Source organism: Nerophis ophidion, linkage group LG24 (assembly GCF_033978795.1).
Source record: "Nerophis ophidion isolate RoL-2023_Sa linkage group LG24, RoL_Noph_v1.0, whole genome shotgun sequence".
In the NCBI taxonomy this organism is placed as follows: domain Eukaryota; kingdom Metazoa; phylum Chordata; class Actinopteri; order Syngnathiformes; family Syngnathidae; genus Nerophis; species Nerophis ophidion.
Genome location: NC_084634.1, coordinates 7296225 through 7305584, shown reverse-complemented (window position 1 = coordinate 7305584; position 9360 = coordinate 7296225). Strand labels below are relative to the sequence as shown.

Here is a 9360-nt window from a genome sequence, read left to right as displayed (position 1 = left end):
TCGAAGGCCTTCAAAATCGTCAAACTTTGACAAAATGTTTGATATATTTTGTGTACGACTTAAGTTTATTGAGGAATTTGAGCATAAACAAAAAAAAAAAAGCCTGTATGTCCTTTGAAAAATTAAGGACTTTTCTGTCTTGTTCAGCTTTCCATCCATCCATTTTATACCGCTTATTCCCTTTTTGGGGTCGCTGGCACCTATCTCAGCTACAATCGGGCGGGAGGCGGAGTACACCCTGGACAAGTCGCCATCACAGTTAGACAAACAACATTCACACTCACATTCACTTCCACACAGAAAGATCTCGAGCCTGGGATTGAACCAGGACCTTCACAACTCAGTATTCTTCTTCCTCCAAACAAGACGAGTTGAGTTTATAGTAAAAAGTTCTATTTTGGTTTGACCACATGACATCCTCCCAATCCTCTGCTGTATCATCCATGTATCCATTTTGGTATAAACTCAACTCGTCGTGTTTGGAGGAAGAAGAATACTGAGTTGCATCCCAAGAACACCAAACCTACTGTGAAGCATGGGGGTGGAAACATCATGCTTTGGGGCTGTTTTTCTGCTAAGGGGACAGGACGATTGATCCGTGTTAAGGAAAGAATGAATGGGGCCATGTATCGTGAGATTTTGAGCCAAAACCTCCTTCCATCAGTGAGAGCTTTGGAATGGTTGACCAAATACTTATTTTCCACCATAATTTACAAATAAATTATTTAAAATTCCTACAATGTGAATTTCTGGATTTTTTTTCTCCACATTCTGTCTCTCACAGTTGAAGTGTACCTATGATGAACATTACAGACCTCTGTCATCATTTTAAGTGGGAGAACTTGCACAATCGGTGGCTGACTAGATATATATATATATATATATATATATATATATATATATATATATATATATATATATATATATATAGTCCTGGGTTCAAATCCAGGCTCGGGATCTTTCTGTGTGGAGTTTGCATGTTCTCCCCGTGAGTGCGTGGGTTCCCTCCGGGTACTCCGGCTTCCTCCCACTTCCAAAGACATGCACCTGGGGATAGGTTGATTGGCAACACTAAATGGTCCCTAGTGTGTGAATGTGAGTGTGAATGTTGTCTGTCTATCTGTGTTGGCCCTGTGATGAGATAGCGACTTGTCCAGGGTGTACACCGCCTTCCGCCCGATTGTAGCTGAGATAGGCACCAGCGCCCCCCGCGACCCCACAAGGGAATAAGCGGTAGAAAATGGATGGATGGATGGATATATATATATATATATATATATATATATATATATATATATATATATATATATATATATACATATATATATATATGTACACACACACACACACATATATATATACATATATGTATATATATATAAATATTTATACATATATATACATTAATATTTATATATATATATACACACACATATATACACATATATAATATATACGTATTTATTTATACATAAGAGTTTAGATATGGGAGTGTTTGTCCTCTTTCCTGTATCGATTTTTATTCTAATTTTATTTTATTGATCTTTTTTTGTTATTTATGTATTTTTCTTATATGACGTTCATTGTGATCATTAATTGTTTCTATAGTTTAAAAAAAAAAAATCAATAATAGGGGCAATGTAAAGGACAAGATATTGAATCATTTTGGGAAATCGTTGCAATAAGGTCATAAAAACGGAAAACGGGCATGTATCTCGCCTTCCGCCCGAATGCAGCTGAGATAGGCTCCGGCGACCCCAAAAGGGACAAGCGGTAAAAAATGGATGGATGGGCAAAAAATCCATAATTTGGACCTCCCTGTAGGGCTGGGCGATATATCGATATATAGCGTGTTTGTCTCTGTGCGATATGAAAAATGACTATATCGTAATATTCGATTATATGTTCTCACACAGTTGCTTTTAGCTGCGGGCGTTACACTACAGGCTCTCTTCGCTCTTTCCTGTGTCTCCTCACAGACAAGCAGGCGCATTTGTCACGCCATGCGTCACCAGAGGTGGGTAGAGTAGCCAGAAATTGTACTCAAGTAAGAGTACTGTTACTTTAGAGATGTATTACTCCAGTAAAAGTAAGGAGTAGTCACCCAAATATTTACTTGAGTAAAAGTAAAAAGTATGTTGTGAAAAAACTATTCAAGTACTGAGTAACTGATGAGTAACCTGTTTGTTTAATGATTACGGCAACAAATAATGCACAAAAACATAAAAATAGCAATAAGCAAATTCAGAGCCAGGAATATCTCTTAAGCAACTAAAACAATAATATATATTAAATAATAATACATTAAAATAAAACAAAAATTAAGGCAAATTGAGCCACAATAACTTAACAGCGCCATAGGCTCAGTAGGCATTCATTGATTTGATTGATTGATTGAAACTTGTATTAGTAGATTGCACAGTACAGTACATATTCCGTACAATTGACCACTAAATGGTAACACCCCAATAAGTTTTTCAACGTTAATCAATTACTTAATAAATGACCAAGTCGAGGTGATCTACCTCATATATACATACACACATATATATATATACATATATATATATATATATATATACACATATCATATATATACACATATACATACACACACACATATATACATATATATATATATATATACATACCTTTATATATACAGTATATAATTTATATTTATTTATTTTGACGTTTATGTTCACATGGGGCGGTATAGCTCGGTTGGTAGAGTGGCCGTGCCAGCAACTTGAGGGTTGCAGGTTCGATTCCCGCTTCCGCCATCCTAGTCACTGCCGTTGTGTCCTTGGGCAAGACACTTTACCCACCTGCTCCCAGTGCCACCCACACTGGTTTAAATGTTACTTAGATATTGGGTTTCACTATGTAAAGCGCTTTGAGTCACTAGAGAAAAGCGCTATATAAATATAATTCACAATTCACATGTTAAAGGTGTTTTAATTAATATACATGCATGTTTAACATATAGATTCCGATCTTTCATGAAGACAAGAATATAAGTTGGTGTATTACCTGATTCTGATGACTTGCATTGATTGGAATCAGACAGTATAGTGCTGCTAACGTCCCGGTTTTCAAATGGAGGGGAAAAAAAGTTCCTCCTTCCTGTCTAATACATCATGAAAGTCGTTGGTTTTTGGCATCTTATTTGTCCAGCTTCCATGTTCGTTTTTATACACTTTACAAGAAATACGTTGGCGGCAAGCCAGTTTGTTTGCGCTGGCTTTCGAAGACTCTTATTTTGTTAGCGCAGGCACGATGGAGCGGCACTTTTATTGTGAAGACAGGAACTGTGCGATCAGTCTTTAGGCTTTTGACGGGAAGTACGGTTGAAATAAAAAGTGTCTTTTCTCCTTTACACTTTTGATTGATTGGTTGATTGATTGAAACTTTTATTATTAGATTGCACAGTACAGTACATATTCCGTACAATTGACCACTAAATGGTAACACCCCAATAAGTTTTTCAACATGTCGGGTTCTACGTGTGACGGTCACGTGACCACCTAGCTCTGTTTGATTGGTCCAACATCACAAACATGCGTTGTTCCTACTTTGAATGCGTGTCTGACAAAATCAAAACAAACAAAGCGTGCATTAACAGATCGATAAAAAAAAAAAGTAGCGAGTAGCGACCTGATTGCAGATAAATGGAGCGGAGTAAAAGTAGCGTTTCGTCTCTATAAATATACTCAAGTAAAAGTAAAAGTATGTTGCAGAAAAAACTACTCTTAGAAGTACAATTTATCCCAAAAGTTACTCCAGTAGATGTAACGGAGTAAATGTAGCGCGTTACTACCCACCTCTGTACGTCACATACACGCCATTGCAGAGCAGCGAGGTAGCAGCGTGGCTAACGTTAGCTGCTAACGTAGCCGTACGAGAGAAAGATTAAAAATGAAGGAAGACTTCATTCCCAATAAAAACAGCAGGGTTTCTATCGGTCTGGCGGTGGTTCGGCATCAAGTGGGAATATGTCGAACAGACAACCATAATTTGTCAAGTGTGGGTGGAAAAAGTGTTGCTATAAAAAGTAGCATTACTGCTAATATGTAGCATCATTCGTAAAGTCACTCGCTAGAGAATGAAGATAATTTCATAACCTTAGTAACATACCACATAGAGAAGGACGAATACTATTTGATTTCCTATTATGCAGCACATTTTTATTTGACACTTAAAATGTCTCTGACAATCTTGCACTTTATGTTTTGGAAATGACTTGAATGTTTGTGCCACTGCTTAATAACTTTAATAAATACACTTTTGGTCAATTGACTTAATTGTGATTTCCTTCTCTGCATGAAAGTTTAAAAGTAGCATATATGAATGCAGTATGAAGAAGAATGTTTTAATGTAGACACATAGAATCATCATACTGCTGTGGTTATATGTGTCAAGTGTTTGTTCACGGCCAAGGCAAAATATCGTAATATATATCGTATATCGCGATATGGCCTAAAAATATCGCGATATTAAAAAAAGGAAATATCGCCCAGCCCTACCGCGACTTCTACTACATGTCGGTATTTTTAGTTAGTCCAAAATGTCCTATTCAAAAATACCCATGATGTGCAGCAAATATGAAATGAACGGACATATTTGTGACGTCATCTAAATGATTGCCAAGCAGCATAAATATATATACAAATATATGTGTTTATTTATAAAAAAGGTGTTGGGAAAACATTAAAGGCCTACAGAAAGCCACTACTAGCCACCACGCAGTCTGATAGTTTATATATCAATGATGAAATATTAACATTGCAACACATGCCAATACGGCCTTTTTAGTTGACTAAATTGCAATTTTAAATTTCACGGGAGTTTCGTCCTGGAAATGTCGTGTAATGATGTCGTGTACGCAAGATGTCACGGGTTTTTAGGAAGTATGAGCGTTGCACACACACACAGCTAAAAGTCGTCTGCTTTAACCGCATAATTACACAGTATTTTGGACATCTGTGTTGCTGAATCTTTTGCAATTTGTTCAATTAATATTGGAGAAGTCAAAGTAGAAAGATGGAGTTGGGAAGCTTTAGCCTTTAGCCACACAAACACACGGTGATTCCTTGTTTAAAATTCCTGGAGGTGAAATTTTACTATGGATCAGAGCGCGGTCAAGAGGACATGGATCAAGACGGAATGTCAACCAGCAGGTTTCGGTGAGAAAATTGTGGTTAAAAAGTCAGTTCTTACCGGAGAAAAGCTGAGCTTGTGTCGTCCATAAAGCTGCCGTCGACTCCCCCGAGACACTGGCGTCAAGACACCTGTGGAGACACCCTTCCGACTATCAGGTACTATTTAATCTTATTAAAACACTAGCAACACAATCGCGTTTTTTTTATTTTAATTTTTTTCTTGCCCGTCGCTATCAATATCCTCAAACACGAATCTTTCATCCTCGCTCAAATTAATGGGGAAATTGTCGTTTTCTCGGTCCGAATAGCACTTTTTGTTGGAGGCTCCCATTATAAACAACGTGAATATGTGAGGAGCCATCAAACATGTGACGTCATCGTCTGCGACTTCCGGTACAGGCAGGGCTTTTCTGTTAGCACCGAAAGTTGCACACTTTAATGTGGATGTTCTCTACTAAATCCTTTCAGCAAAAATATGGCAATATGGCGAAATGATCAAGTATGACACATAGAATGGACCTGCTATCCCCGTTTAAATAAGAACATCTCATTTCAGTAGGCCTTTAATGAGTGAAATTCCGCTAATGAAGTCCCAATTAGCCAGGAACGGTCATGTTTATATATATTTGACGAGTCACGTGACGATGTACCGCAGCCTGAGCATGACGTCAGCGACAAAATTAGAGTGAGAAAACTCAGTCCAAAAACATTTCTGAAACATTTCCGAGTCCATGGTTCTCGCCCGGAAAAGGGTGGAATGCCATCTCCGGGTTGGGGAGGAGACCCTGCCCCAAGTGGAGGAGTTCAAGTACCTAGGAGTCTTGTTCACGAGTGAGGGAAGAGTGGATCGTGAGATCGACAGGCGGATCGGTGCGGCGTCTTCAGTAATGCGGACGTTGTACCGATCCGTTGTGGTAAAGAAGGAGCTGAGCCGGAAGGCAAAGCTCTCAATTTACCGGCCGATCTACTTTCCCATCCTCACCTATGGTCATGAGCTTTGGGTCATGACCGAAAGGATAAGATCACGGGTACAAGCGGCCGAAATGAGTTTCCTCCGCCGTGTGGCGGGTCTCTCCCTTAGAGATAGGGTGAGAAGCTCTGCCATCCGGGAGGAACTCAAAGTAAAGCCGCTGCTCCTTCACATGGAGAGGAGCCAGATGAGGTGGTTCGGGCATCTGGTCAGGATGCCACCCGAACGCCTCCCTAGGGGGGTGTTTAGGGCACGTCCACGGGGAAGACCCAGGACACGTTGGGAAGACTATGTCTCCCGGCTGGCCTGGGAACGCCTCGGGATCCCCCGGGAAGCGCTAGACGAAGTGGCTGGGGAGAGGGAAGTCTGGGTTTCCCTGCTTAGGCTGCTGCCCCCGCGACCCGACCTCGGATAAGCGGAAGAAGATGGATGGATGGATTTCTGAAAAAGAACTGTTCTTAATGTAATTGAATTAAACGTTTGATTTGAGGTTGTTTTGTTTTCCTGGGTCCACACCTTTTTATCTTTGCAATATTCGACATTTCTAATGCTGTTTTGTACAATATATCAGTTTCTAATACAGCTTGCTCGACTACGCTGGCAGGCCACGCCCCCTTTTCCCGCTCCATCCAGGAAACGGAAGTAGAATACTACAACATTAAAAGCACGCGTCATCGTAAAAGCAATTTTTGAGAGAGAAAAATAGTTTTAAGACTTCATTCTCAAGTTAGCATCAAACTTCCTACACGACGCATGGACGTTTATAAAACCAGTGGCCCATAGTGAATGGTCACATGATGTATTTTATTAAAACCCAGCAAGAGAACGACGACGACGACGACGCCTTCCTGTGACCAGAAGTCAACATAGGCCTGCTTTGTATTACTAGACATACACGATACAACACTAAAATATACAGAAGCCAACACCTACACGTGTTTGTGTGTGTCTCCTCCAGACACTTTATTAATGGCAACGAGTAGGCGACATCTTGCCATTTTAACGGCGAACACGGCATAACATAACCCATTGGCGGCACCTACCGGCTGTCTTGTTTACTACACGAGTCTAACGTACGCTTTGGAGCATAAACACAATTTAAATGTCATTAATTACAGGTGGACGTTACCTTCTGGGGGATACATGTGGCGGCTGACTTCATTTCCGCCGTCCTTTAAAATATGCCTACATTTCCCGGGATGCATTGCGAAAACACACATATAAGAGACTGGACAACTTGGTCCGAAACATGGCGCTCTGTAGTCACGTGAGAGGCTTTTGACCAATCAGAGAGAGGCCAGACTATCCCTGAAATGATTGGTCAAAATTCTCTCACGTGACTACAGGTCGCCATGGTAAGGCCCAACTCTGAAACCGTAGCGCGACCATGTGGACTAAAAGGTGTACTGCAGCCCTGAAAGACAACTTCATTGAGTTAAAGCAACACAATTCAGTTCAATGATCGTTGAAAATTAAGACATGGATGAAATAATTGGACTTTTAACCCTCAACTGAACATTACGTAGCATTTTGAAAGTTTTTTTTTAACTGTTCCATACAGTCAGCCTTCCCGGTAAGGTCTATTCAGGTGTACTGGAGAGGAGGCTATACCGGATTGTCTAACCTTGGATCCAGGAGGAACAGTGTGGTTTTCGTCCTGGTCGTTGAATGGTAGACCAGCTCTATACCCTCAGCAGGGTCCTTGAGGGTGCATGTGCTTTGTGGCCTTGGAGAAGGCATTCGACCGGATCCCCCGCAAAGTCCTGTGGGGAGTGCTCAGAGTATGAGGTATCGGACTGTATGATTGTGGCGGTCCGCTCCCTGTATGATCAGTGTCAGAGCTTAGTCCGCATCGCCGGAGGTAAGTCGGAGCCGTTTCCAGTGAGGGTTGGACCGCGCCAAGGCTGCTCCTTGTCACAGATTCTGACCAGAACGTTTATGGACAGAATTTCTAGGCGTTGAGGGGATCCAGTTTGGTGGCTGCAGGATTAGGTCTCTGCTTTTTGCAAAAGATGTGGTCCTGATGTCTTCAACCAGCCAGGATCTTCAGCTCTCACGGAGTGTGAGGCGACCGGGATGAGAATCAGCACCTTCAAGTCCATGGGAAAAGGTGGATTGCCATCTCCAAGTTGGGGAGGAGACCCTGCCCCAAGTGGAGGAGTTCAAGTACGTCGCGGTCTTGTTCACGAGTGAGGGAAGAGTGGATTGTGAGATCGACAGGCGGATCGGTGCGGCCTATTCAGAAATGCGGACGCTTTATCGATCCGTTGTGGTCAATATACCGGTCGATCTACGTTCCCATCCTCGCCTATGGTCAGGAACTTTGGGTTATGATCGAAAGGACAAGATCACGGGTACAAGCGGCCGAAATGAGCTTCCTACACCGCGTGGCGGGTCTCAACCTTAGAGACAGGGTGACAAGCTCTGTCATCCGGGAGGAGCTCAGAGTAAAGCCGCTGCTTCTCCACATCGAGAGGAGCCAGATGAGGTGGTTCGGGCATCTGGTCAGGATGCCATCCGAACACCTCCCTAGAGAGGCGTTTAGGGCACGTCCGACCGGCAGGAGGCCACGGGGAAGACCCAGGACACGTTGGGAAGACTAACTCTCCCGGCTGGCCTGGGAACGCCTCAGGATCCCCAGGGAGGAGCTGGACGAAGTGGCTGGGGAGAGGGAAGTCTGGGCTTCTCTACTTAGGCTGCTGCCCCCGTGACCCGACCTCAGATAAGCGAAAGGAAATGGAAAGGTCCCAGGACTTCCTAAGGGTTAAAATAATGTCTTACAGGTTGCAACTATTTCAAAGGGAAATACTTGAATTCATTTGGTTTTGATGGAAAAAACATAATATAACATGTTTACGGTATATGGAAAAATAAAAATGTCTTACAGGTTGCAACTGAATCTGCGTTCAAAAGACTCCGGCTTATTAGTGATTCCTAGAGCCCAAAAAAAGTCTGCGGGCTATAGAGCGTTTTCTGTTCGGGCTCCAGTACTCTGGAATGCCCTCCCGGTAACAGTTCGAGATGCTACCTCAGTAGAAGCATTTAAGTCTCACCTTAAAACTCATCTGTATACTCTAGCCTTTAAATAGACCTCCTTTTTAGACCAGTTGATCTGCTGCTTCTTTTCTTTCTCCTATGTCCCCCCCTCCCTTGTGGAGGGGGTCCGGTCCGATGACCATGGATGAAGTACTGGCTGTCCAGAGTCGAGACCCAGGATGGACCGCTCGT

The 9360-nt window shown here is 42.1% G+C and overlaps 1 protein-coding gene across 2 annotated transcripts in view; it reads right to left on the bottom strand.

The window, feature by feature from the left end:
* The window catches only part of kcnh5b (potassium voltage-gated channel, subfamily H (eag-related), member 5b), a 211708-nt gene extending 202575 nt beyond the window's left edge, over positions 1-9133 (bottom strand). The window contains exons 1-2 of one of the 2 annotated variants that reach the window (XM_061885744.1): positions 7262-9133; positions 5221-5291 (exon numbers count right to left, since the gene is read on the bottom strand). The gene's annotated coding sequence lies outside the window, so the exon portion shown is untranslated. The remainder of the gene's footprint in view (positions 1-5220; positions 5292-7261) is intronic. The other variant, XM_061885746.1, reaches the window with a different exon arrangement.
* Positions 9134-9360: the final 227 nt, after the last annotated feature.